The following is a 12,401-nucleotide window of genomic DNA, read 5'->3' on the forward strand; positions in this document are numbered from 1 at the left end:
AGGGAAAAGGAGGAGGAGAGATTTCCACTCTGCTGGAATTGGGAGCTCTCTAGGATGGGGCCATGAGAAAGAAAGTAAATAAATTAAATGCCCACTCCCTTAAACAGAACAGACAGAGACTCTCTCACTTAGTACAGAGGAAAAAATAATTAAAAAAAGATAACCATCTCTTTCAGAACTTAAATAGCTAAAGAAGAGCTAAAAGATTTTATCCGAAGTGTAAAAAAGGACCTGTGTAAGGCAGATGTAAAGGCACGTTCTCTCAGCCAGCAAAGCTGCGCAATATCCCTTCTGCAGCGTCTGTCACCTAAGGACCCAGAAGCACCCTAAAATCTGAACTAATTAAGTCTTCCTGTGCACGTGTGGGATTTAGGAGGATCCCCCGACCACACTGTGCAATACTGAAATGTGTGTGACAGAAACGTTCCTGTGTTACACGGCCTTTAGGACATGGTGTTACAGAGTTCACATTACTTAACTGTAAGAGCAAGGAGACTGCAGAAAGGCAGCTTGTGAAGAAGGAGGGTAGATTATAACAGAGGGAGAACACTTCCAATTTTACACAGAATCCTTAATGAATTCCAGTGATCAGACCTTATTTTGCAGCTAATTCAAAGAACATAATCTAGAAACCATCAGTTCCTGTCCCACAAAAAGGCACAGAAACTGGTGGAAAAAAAAAAAAGAGGTGTTAAGTGAAGGGGGAGGTGCACTTTTTAACCTTTTGTAACCTGCACAGCCCCTAAAGTTTCCTAAAAGAGAGACCACCTCTAGGTCTAATTTGAATCTACCAAAAATAAGCTTCCCTTTTCTCCTCTCCATTAAAACTGTTACCTTTCAGTGGATCCTTTAGAGAATCCACAGACCCTTCCAGTTTTAGTTTATAGCCATAGGCTAAAACCAACCTTTGATGGAACATTTTTCTGGAGTTTCTTTTAATTTCGTACCTGGCCTCAAAGAAATTTAATAGAACGGTATTAGGAAAACTGATTATAAGAAAAGCGAATATTTGAATTAAAAAAATAAAGCCCATGAAATGAAGTTACAAAGGTCACTGATCATGACATTTCGTATGAACTCAAAACCTTTCAGGAAACGTGCACAGCGTTTAGAAGGAACTTTACCAAGTGGCAATCCTAGGAGTTTTCACTAGTCTTCATAAATTCAAATAAAGAAACTTGAAGTGTAGCTGCTGGCAGACACAGGCATGGAAACCTGATGGTCTGACTAATATGCAAGCTATACTAGTAATAACATTTGAAAATCCCTTAATGTTTTGCATTTGCTTAAAATTAGGGGGATAAAGGATACTTAAACATATGTTAAGGCAATGTAAATCTTAATCAATGGTGTAGGGTTGCCAAATGTCTTGGGGTGTGCACGTCTACATGTGCATATTTTTAAATCATGTCAGGCATAGAGCGGGCAACAGCACGAAGTCTCTGTCAGTCCTCAACTGCCTTTGTGCTCATTTAAATTAAACTTTTAAAAATTTAATGTAAAGGGAGGGAAAAACTTCAGCTGCTGAAAATACTGAGAATAAGAGGCATACAAATGTGATTTAGAGCCTTCACTCATTAGAGACTATTAATAGTACATGTGAAGAAAAGTAGACTGACTGCATGTCAAAACCAAGTCTGGGATTTCTTGACATGTCTTCTGTGTGTAAATGGAATACTTATTTATAGCTGCAATAACAGAAAAAGCTAGTTCTGGAAATAATTCACAAACAGAGAGGAATAAATCGTGAGTCAAATGTCACTCAACTAAACCCCCTAGCACTGCTGATTTTTGACAGGGCAGAAGCTATATTAGATTTATATCACTTTAAAAGAGAAACTTTGAAACTGAGATTAGTCAAAGCATTTTGTGAGTGAAGGAAGCTGCAGAGAGACAGAGATTTCTCCCACTGATAGAAGAAATCCACTTGCAGCGCAGTGGCACTGAAAACCGAGGTATTCTGAGATCTTAGAAGACAACACTAACAGCAATCCCAGCTATACACAGGTATCAACCACAAACACGGTTTTGACATTATAATTCCTCAAGTGGCTATGCACATGCTGACCAAGCCAATTAAACACACACTATTGTCAGCAAAAACAAAAAACCAATCGAAACCAAGAGACTTGCACTGTCTGCTGCAGTTACTGCAAGACAGATTTCCATACTAAGTTTCATACACGGACCCCCCCCCCGAAATGTTCTGTGATCAGGTATTCACCAGATTCTTTTAATCTGGTGAATCTCATTACTTTTCATCTAATTACTTTTAATTATACTAAGTCTTCAAATATGGAGTTAAAGTAATATTAAAATCATCTTAAATTCATAAAGACCGGATAATTCCATTTATGTAACACCCAGCCATTTCAACATAGCATAAAAAAGAAAAGTGTATGTATATAACACTCATAAATGAGTCTGGTATAGAGTATTACACTAAGAAAGAAAAGTTTTAGTGACATAAGAAGATGGCCTGACCAAAATATCTGTGCATCAGAAGTGAAACAAGGTAGAAACCACATTTTGAATTACTCCTACTAAAACTGTCTGCACTAATTCATTCCAGCAGACCCCTCAGATGTGAAACTAATTTTCAAAGAGAATGGTATTAATAAAAATGTTCAATATTCTCTCATTTCACGAGTGCCTGGTAAGACCAGAGTCTAAGGGGTTGTTCTACAAGGCTTTAAAGACTAGAATTATCAATGCCTGAAAACCTGACACTAGGTCGTAAAACCTACAGAGAGTTTAACCTGTAATTAACACTCTATGGCAGGAATGATTTAAAGCTAAATGCTTACCTACATCAGCTACAGTAATACTGAACTTTGGGAGAGAATGGATAGTCACTGTAGCCCTTTGCAACTGCCCTAAAAAGAAAAAAGTATTCACCCAGACTTTCTTCCTTTAAGACTCCAAGTTGCAAATGATGAGATGTTCCCCCAACCAACAAGCCATCAAGAATCTGGTAGGTGTGAGGAGACCTCCAGAGGTCATCCAGCCCCACCCCTGGCCTAAAGCAGAGCCAGAGCATAAGGGAAGGGCATATTCTCCAAACCTTTATTCCTGTAAAGACAACAGTTTCTTAGCCTGGCTCAGAATCAATACATTAGGTCATTACACAATTACTTATGAAACAGATAAAGAGTTAATGGCATCGGGTTCACAGTATCCCCAATGTTACAGTCTGCAGCCATACCCTGCTCACCTTAGGGATCAGGTCTGTTGGCTTTGGCAGACTGTGTTTAACCAAAAGCCAAGACAAACATATCACAGAACTTCTGAATCAAATGGAGGGGCAAAAAAAGAAAAAAAAAAAAAAGGAGAGCCATTGTTTTTAAAACATACTTTGTTGGATTTTTACAGCATGAATGCACCCGTGTACATGCTTAGAAGAGGCAGTTAGAAGAAAGCTACCCAGCAATCAGCTGAAGGAAACCAAAAAATAGATTCAAATAAGCCCTCTGAAACTTGCCTGCAAATACACAAATTAGTTTAGCCGTGGGATTGTAATAAAATAACATTCCTCTAAAAACAAACAAACAAACAACTTTCCTTTGAACAATTGTTACATGTAATTCTAAACAATTTAGTAAAATATCCTGTAAGGAGCCAAAGTACAAAGAGTAGAGAAGGATACTTCAGTTTTAAAAAGTAACAGTCATTATCAACTCCTGATATCCCAATGGGGTTTTCTGAAAATCACACTTTTGTCAAGTCAGTGTATTCTTTCTATTTACTCTAGTGTAAAGTAGCAGAAAATTTCCTTGCGGGAAGCAAGATGATATTTTCTGAAGACAAGCTGGTAGGGAACTGTGAACAGGGACACAATAAAAAAAGCTCATTAGTAAAATATGAGAAGGATTCATGAGAAGGATTTTTTTTTTTTTTCTAAAACAAATTTGAATTACACTGAGTATGTGCATATTGTGTCCCAATACACACACAATAACTAGGCAGGGCAACTGCCCTCTTGAACTAAAAGGTGATCCTCAAATGACTGGGTGTTAGGTATTTGCATATACATTATCCTGGCAATTCAGGCAGTAGAAGTCCTAAGGCACCAATTAAGCTGTCCCTAAACCCTTACTTTGGCAACTTCAAAAGCTATAAAATGATTCATAGGCCTAGAGCTGGCTTTCCTTATGTAAAGTATAATATTAATTATGGAGGAGATGCATAACTTTCATTTCCTACTTCAGTAATCTAGAAATATATTAGAATCTTTTGCATATCTATAATTCTTTTCTCAAAAAGGCAGTTTTATTCTTCCCGCTACTTGTCCCCGACAAAGTCCAACACCATTTAACAAGATGAAAGCGAACCAGGAACAGGAGCAGGCTTTGCAACAATTTCTCTAATTTCTTCTAATTCAGGTCCCACATTCTCCATTAAGGGAAAATAGTTTTCTTGAAAAAAAAAAACCCACACCACAAAACAAAAATCACCCACCCCCCAAAAAAAAACCCCAAACTGCCAAAAACCCCCACCTATGTTCTGATCCAAGAACAAAGAGAAAAACATTAATTCCAGGAATTCCTTCTTACTGACAATTTTCATGGGCCACTTTCCAGACTAGAGGAATGATGTCCCAGTTCGGGGAGTTCTGCAGGGAAAACTCATTAATATAATGTTCTCTACGAGACGTTTCTAAACAATTTGATTTATTGCCAATATGAGCTGACTAACTATGCATGACAACTGCCCTCTCAAACTAAATGAAAGCATTTGCACTCAGCACAATTCTTAATCAATTACAATAATGAATTCTCTACGTTCAAGTATTCCAAGACTGAACTCCAGTCCTGCTCGGCAGACGCCACCTTCCCAGGTTCCATGAAAGGCACGTTTTCCATTTACTGTAAGCTTACTGGCATTCATGAAAAAAAGAACCCACCCAAAAAACAAACTGCACAGTTGCAAGAATACTGTCATATCATCTCCATTGCTGAGTTTAGCAAAGCAAAATCTTATTATGGATATGATCTCTCCTCATCAAAAGATATAATAGGCAATGTAAGTGAAGAGGCATTATTCCAGGTTTTTTTTCCAGTGCTGAGCACATGAAACGTAAAGTAGATGCAGCAAGACATGCATCAGATATTAAATATTTGAGGCAAGCACTTTCAAAGTATTTGTCCTTTACAGAGCATTTTCATTTCTAGATTTTAAACATCTGCACATCTTTGGATCCTTGGGCTTAAATCACCTCACTGTTCGATAGACACCACAAAGCCTTACATTGAAAAATCCATTTTATGCAATTTAAGTGGTAAAGAAGTTTGAAAACAGCAAAGATACTTGGAGAAATCATAGATCCAGTGAGTATTGTGTGTCTGGACAGTACACACTGCCCTCACCCATGACCTTCAGGGTGTGCTACTCCATCCAGCAGCATTGACAAGGTGCTTATTGGCAGGTGATAAAAAACAAGAGGAGAGAGCAACCGTTTTCTCCTGATCTTCACCATGTCTATAAAATTATTCTTATACCTTAAAAAGAATAAGAAAAATTGTAAAAGTTCTTTTACAAAATGCATCAATGGAGAACACTGATCACAGAATAACTGGGAATCATTTCCAGTGAGGCTACAAACTTGCCTACACAGGAGTTCATTAGTCATTGCTGATTAAGATCAGGTGGGGACACACTGCATTATTCCTGTATAATTTACCTGTATCTAGTAAAAGGACTACAGTAAACAAGATTACCACAAGATTGCTTGGTTAAAACTACTGTGCCTGACAGCCTACCTACCTCAGCATTAATTGTCAAATGGAGAGGAGTCCTGCCTGACAAAAAGTACGCTGCAAGTAATGAGCACACGGGAGTGGTTTGTGTCACTGAGGTCTACCAGAACGCAGGACACACTGTGTGGTCCCTGATAAAACACCTGGGACCTCATCCAGTTAAAGAGTGACACACATGGCTGTGGTTTAAAATTCCAGATCAGCCTGTAACAATGATACATTATGGAATAAGCATAACAGGAACCAATGGAAAAAACCCACCCCAAACACCAGCATTTTTAACTGCTCTTCCTTTGGCTTCTTTACTTTTCCTGTATGACTTTTTATCTCAAAATCTCACTATAATGTTCCAAAGAGGATTGAGAGTATTCAGTCTTTCAACCCCTTACTCAGGAGTTTCTAATAAGTTAATTTACGCACTCCATGTTGTAACCTCAGCCAATCTGTGGCATGACCCCCAGCTGCAGATCAAACCCTAAAAAAAAACATTTGCAGACCCAAAATACTTGCATAGACTATTCCCTTCAACACAGGTTTTGTCTTTTTCATGTCTTTCAACTGCCCAGGTTGTTTACATTTCAATATTTTATCTCCCTACAATGGCCTAGACAGGCTGAGGCACCCACTGCTTTTCACAGCTGCTGTTACCATAAAGTAAGTTCAAAACCAACCAAACAACAAAGAAAAAAAAACCCCAACACCCCAAACCACAGGTTTTTTAATATTTTCCCTCTGTGCACACCATTCTGAAAGGAAAAGGACAGGAGGGAGTGCTTTGCACAGTCTATAAATGACACCCCAAAAGGAGCCTGGGGGGAGAGGGCTGACAAGTTTGGGAAACCTGAGCTGATCAGCATGCAGCCCCACATGCTCCACAGGAATTAAAATGCTCATTAAACTGAAAGTTTATCTTCCAAAAGGATCCCAGAACACACCCAGAGAATATACTTTGGAGAAATACCTCTGTGGTGTCATAACAGTGACAGAGTCCAAACTTAAGAGTATGTGAAGTGACAACAAGGACCTGGCAGTAAGAGAGCTGGCCTTGTTTCACACAAGAATCACAGCCCACAAGATGACACCTACAAAGCTGGAGATGTTGAGGAAGAGCTTCAAATTAACCTCCAAGAATAATGCAATTTTGATCACATTTTCCAGAATTTTCTGCTTTCAGGTTACTTCATTTTCTTTCCCAAAATTCAAGCTACTTTTTAAACTACTCAAGATTTCCCGCACCATTAATCTTATTAACAATAAAGTAAGCCATACGTCTGATTCTTGTTATTTCTTAAAACTACGTCTAGTCAGATCCGTGCAGCTTTTCAACAGTGATGACAACCAGGCTTTTATTTTTCTAAAAAAGCCTTCATCTTGCCACTTTGGTTATCAATTCACAGGCCAAGTTTCAAACAAAGCTTTTCAGCTGCAAGAAACAATTAAACGAGCATGTATATCACCTGCAGCCAATCTTATTTAAAGTCATTTAGTCTTTTTAAAAGTCCTGCCTAATGATCACATCACCATGACTAAGCTCAGCAAAATTTACAGCCCAATATATGTATTTCTCTTATTTAATCCAAGCAATAACATAAATTACCTAATTGCACAGCAACACCTACATGTGAGCAACGACCATATGTACACTGGTTAAATTCCCATCAACTTCAAGAGAACAAGGCATTCATTCACACTCTTTAAGACCTTCCCAGGTCATGAAAAACAAGGCTTCTCCAAACACATCTCAAGAAACCATTTATGTATCATACGGTTCTCTGGCAGTATTTTCTTTTTCCATAGTTAAACAGAGAAGGAGGAACCACATACCAGACTGGAAATACTAGTGCATCAAACAAACAAACAAAAAAAATCAAGGCAACCCCCAAAATGTATTTTGTGATTGATTTCCCAGTGATCTGTACCTCACCTGCATTCAGCAAGGGAAAGAGAAATAATTAAATATATCACTATATGTACAGAAATATCTATTCTGCCCCTTAAGAAAATAAAGTAACTATAATGTGTAAGAACCATTAAGAGGTGCACAAATTACTCCATATGATCAACATTAACCACGTGTAAAGGAAAGCCAAGTGTTTGCAAAATACCAGAATGATACCTGGCAACTGCATTATAAAAAACCTGCAAATGAGAAGAAGGATAGTCGGCTACTTAGGACTCTGGTTATAGCTCAGGAGACAGGTTATCCTTTCTAAAATTTATCTTCAGAATAAGAGACTGGTGAGAAGCCAGCCACAAAAGTCTTTAAGTCAGCATTTAGTTCATTCCTCTCACCTCAAAACACCTCTAGTGAAACCATTCCCCAACATGAATCTTGAGCAAATCTGTCTGAATCCTTCACTCTACAATGAGAATAATGCATTCCTGCATTCTCAAGAGGCAAAATTCAGTACAAATACTCTGAGGACCTCTCTGTGATGAATGCTCCATTAATGCACACTTGAATGTTAACCAAACAGAGATGGACAGAAAGAAAAATCTGATGCAATGTAGTTTCTGGTTCAAACTCAGAATCATATAAAGAATAAGGCTGGAAGGAATCTCTGAAGGTCTCTGGCCCAACCCCTCTGCTGTAAGCATCGTTAATTCAGAAGCTACATTAGGTTGCTGAGGACTTTATCCAGGTTAGTTCTGAAAAATCTTTCTAGCCCCCTATTCCAGGGCTTAACTGCTCTCACTGGGAAAAACTCTCTCCTCATGTCTACTCATAGTTGCTGGCACCCAGTCATTTGCACTCTGAAAAATTATTTTCTCCCTCTACTTCACAATAATGAACAGAAGTGGCAATGCTTGTTTCTGATTATTCCCACAAAAGAAAAATCTAAAGAATGAAGTATGTTTAAAAGAGAAACCAAGAGGTACTTTGCTACAAGGAGTATATTTAAACTTGCAGGGTTACAGCCAGCGGATAACCAAATCAAACTAACAAATCCAGTTGATTTTAAAATACTTAGTTATAACCACAACTTGGAGTTCATGCTTCTGTTAACCACAGACTTTCAGATTTATATTCCTTTGCAGACTGGTCACAAATTAAAACTGAACAGTTTGGGATCAACTGTTTTCATCCTTTATTTAGTGTGGGTGTGTTGTGGAGACTCTAGTCTTATCAAATTCTTTGAATCCTAACCAAAATTGGACACGGGAAAGCCAGAGATCAGTAAGGAAGTGCTGTTTGTAACAAGTTTGTGGGATGTAGCCATGTGTAAGATTTTTTTTTTTTAGAGTAGGGCAAACATAGAATGGAATCTGGGAAACTAAAGCCATGAGGAAACAATGACAATTTGTAAGACCTAAAACATACATTACTTTCTTCAAATGACAGGAGACATTCTGTATAAATTCAGTGAAAATAATTGCAAGTGAACTTGTCATTATTTTTCACTTTCTTTGCTATTCTCTTTATCCCATCTCCACTCAATATGTATTTTTTACTTCATACAATTCATTTTGCCACAGCATTCCCATTCCAGAACAGCACCACATCACCCTGGTTACAGTGACACAGCTCAAAGGGCAGAGATTAAAAAAACTTTAACAATAAATGCTAAGACTAGGACAAATTAACACAAATGAACTGTGCAACATGACCTTTAAACCCCTATATAACAATGTTACCTTTCTTCTCACTTAAAACTATTCAGACATCTACAGTTTTCCCTTCTTTAACAGCAGCTTAATACAGTACTGACAACGGTGTTAAAAATGACCTTACCATATCACCATGAAGTTTAAACAATCTAAAATAATGAATTATGAATACTAAATATATTAATTCTTTTACATTCTCCAACCCTCTCCCTCCAACTTACAGCTATTTTTCTGCATCTCCTTGATTTCTTGAAGACAACAGCAGAACAGATGACAATTCAAAGTTCATACAAAACACCAGCCATATACTTTCTGCAGAGAGATAATACAGACTAATTAGTTACCTGGTGTCTGCCCTACTCCTACAGGAGGTTAAATTGTCCTGACCTTTACACCCTTTGCCTGGCTGTTATTTGCCCCAGCTGAGACTGACACAGAGCCTCCATCAAGGTTGTACTGATCTGTATCAGTGCAAACCCTAAAACGATGCCCAGCAACAATGCCCTTACCTCATCCTCTGAACTCCACAGCTGACCAGTTTCTTCCTCAGCTGAAAATGGAGGAGATATGAAGACCAGAAAGATCCTCAAGCACTCAATAAACTGCTCCAGATTATCCTGCCAGAGTACACCAGCACACAGGAACAGTTTCTGGGGTGAAGGGAGCAGGCAATGTGCTCCCCTTGCTCCTTTTAAGAGAGGGCTGCTGGCCTTGTTTTCTTAATTTGAAACACCTGCAAATAGCAAGCACTGTAAAAATCCTGCATGTCATATAGGGCTGCTTCAGTCAAGAGACATTAAAGGAGCAAATATTTTCTATAGAAATGGCTTTGTGCTCTGAAATACCTATATTTTTACTTTTTAAAAAATCTTCTTTTCATGTTATTTTCTACAAACACCTGAAATGAGCATTTTGTCCTGTTTAAATGAGTTGACTGTGTGCTGCTCATTTCCTTAATTTAAAATTTTAACCTCAACAAGGACTTGAATTTTCCTGGTAAGTTAAGAGGTCAGTGTAGAAGCCTATTTCCTGCTTTGAAACTTTTCTGATTAAATGTAAGAGTTTATTTACACTTAAATGCTACAAAACTATACTTAAAATTCCTTTAGTGATGATTACAGCAGTCACATTTTCAGAAATGGAAACGAAATCCCGTTTTCTTCCTGCCTTTTAAATGCCCCTGGGCACAGCATGTCTCTATCAGGATAATCGTCCCCCAGGAAGGGAGGATTGGCATCGGTAAAGATTCCTTAAGTCACTGCTGGTGAAAGTCACAGAGGATGAAATTATAATCCATCCTGAAGCCATGACAGAATTTAATTAAAACTACAATTTGCCAGCGTCTCCTTAGCTGTAGCAAGAGTTTAACAAGCAGTCTCCCCAGGATACATAGATGTACACATATTTATTATCCATAATGGTACCTGTGATCTTTTCCTGCATCTCGCAATGTAAAGCCAGGAAAGAAGAGTGGCTCCAGTCTAGAAACTGGAATTACATCCAAGCTGCTGATTTGCAGCACGTGTTCTCAGTCTAGCACATATGAGAAACCGAGGGGAAGGTGCATCTCTCTTTGCTGGCTCGGGTAGAGCTGAACAGTCTCTCCCTGTTTCCATTTTCTGACGTGGCAGAGCTCTTCCACACCATTGCAAGGGTTCTGGCTTATGCCACCTGGGGAAAGGGGAATCTCCACCCCATGAAAAATGTGACGTCGTTGGAAACAATTACATCAACTGGGAAAGTCAAAATAACAACCTGTTCCCCCCCTGCCCGCCCCAGGACTCGGGTGCTCTCCTGTTGAGGCTTGCTGACCCCCTTGTCTTTGGTCACCTGCACACCCCTCCTACCTTGCTGCACTGGGGATGCTTCCTCACCTGCCTCTCAGGGCACTTGCAGCATCTATCCAAAGAGAAAAAGCCTCAGAATCTGCCCCCGCTGCAATTTCAGCTCCACAAGTTCCCCAGTGCCAACAACTGCTCTTCTTGTCTTCACAGCAACAAAAGGAATTTTATCTTTTTCACCACGAAGGTTTTCCACCAGCAAATATTTTAGTGTTTTTAATGAAAAGTGCCATTTCTGGAGAGGATTTAGAACAGCAATACAGCAGTAAGAAAACATCATACAAACCAACACTGAATAGCGAAGAAGTTTCTCTGTATTTAAGCTTTTAAAAATAAATCCTCCATAGACTGTCTAGTGCAATGTAAAAAAAAAAAATTATCATTACACACATCCATCATAAACCAACACTTATCTTTCCTCAACCACACAAATTGATTTACTTGCCATTACTCATGAATTCTTCTCGGGTTTTAAGGGCAACACACGGGGACCATTTTGCCCATGAACACACCTGAGTTTGGCACCCACTGATTTTACCCAGTGCCTGCTGTCTCTGGAGATAAACACCTGCCCCTCTCCTGAGTGAGAATATGGTATTTAACATGTTATTGTTGGAAGCTGGATGTACACAGAAGTGTTAGCAAACGCATTTCTCTGTATAAAGTTAGGGATGTGCTTTTATAGAAAAGACATCTCCAAAGTTGCGTGGCTAATTTAAACATCAACAAGTCACACACATTTCAGTTACAACATCTGTGAACCAAAATTGAGATGCATGAAATACCTACATGAGGGAGTGCTGGAAAATTACTTTTCTCAAATCAAGTAATACTCTTGTGAGTTCCTCAGTGAGTCCTTCAGACAGATCTCTGAAGAGTAAATATAGCTGATAGGTGAATCTATTTAATAAAATATAAACATTCTACCATAAATCAATGTTAAGATTGCCTATGCAGTCAATCATTAGTCATGCCAAAACTATGCACTCTGGTGAATTTTAGCACTATTTTCTCTAATAATCAGTACATACTGTTCTTCCTACAAAGTTAGCACTTAATATTGGCCTAAAATAAAATATAAGCAGAAGCATACAGGTTTTTACATGCATAAAAAAGGAGCAAAAGGTAAAACCGATATTCACTCTTGAATTCTACATTTCTTCAGCCAAGTTCCTATTTGTGCAGCATTAACACT

The sequence above is a fragment of the Athene noctua genome, chromosome 7 (assembly GCF_965140245.1).
Source record: "Athene noctua chromosome 7, bAthNoc1.hap1.1, whole genome shotgun sequence".
NCBI lineage: Eukaryota > Metazoa > Chordata > Aves > Strigiformes > Strigidae > Athene > Athene noctua.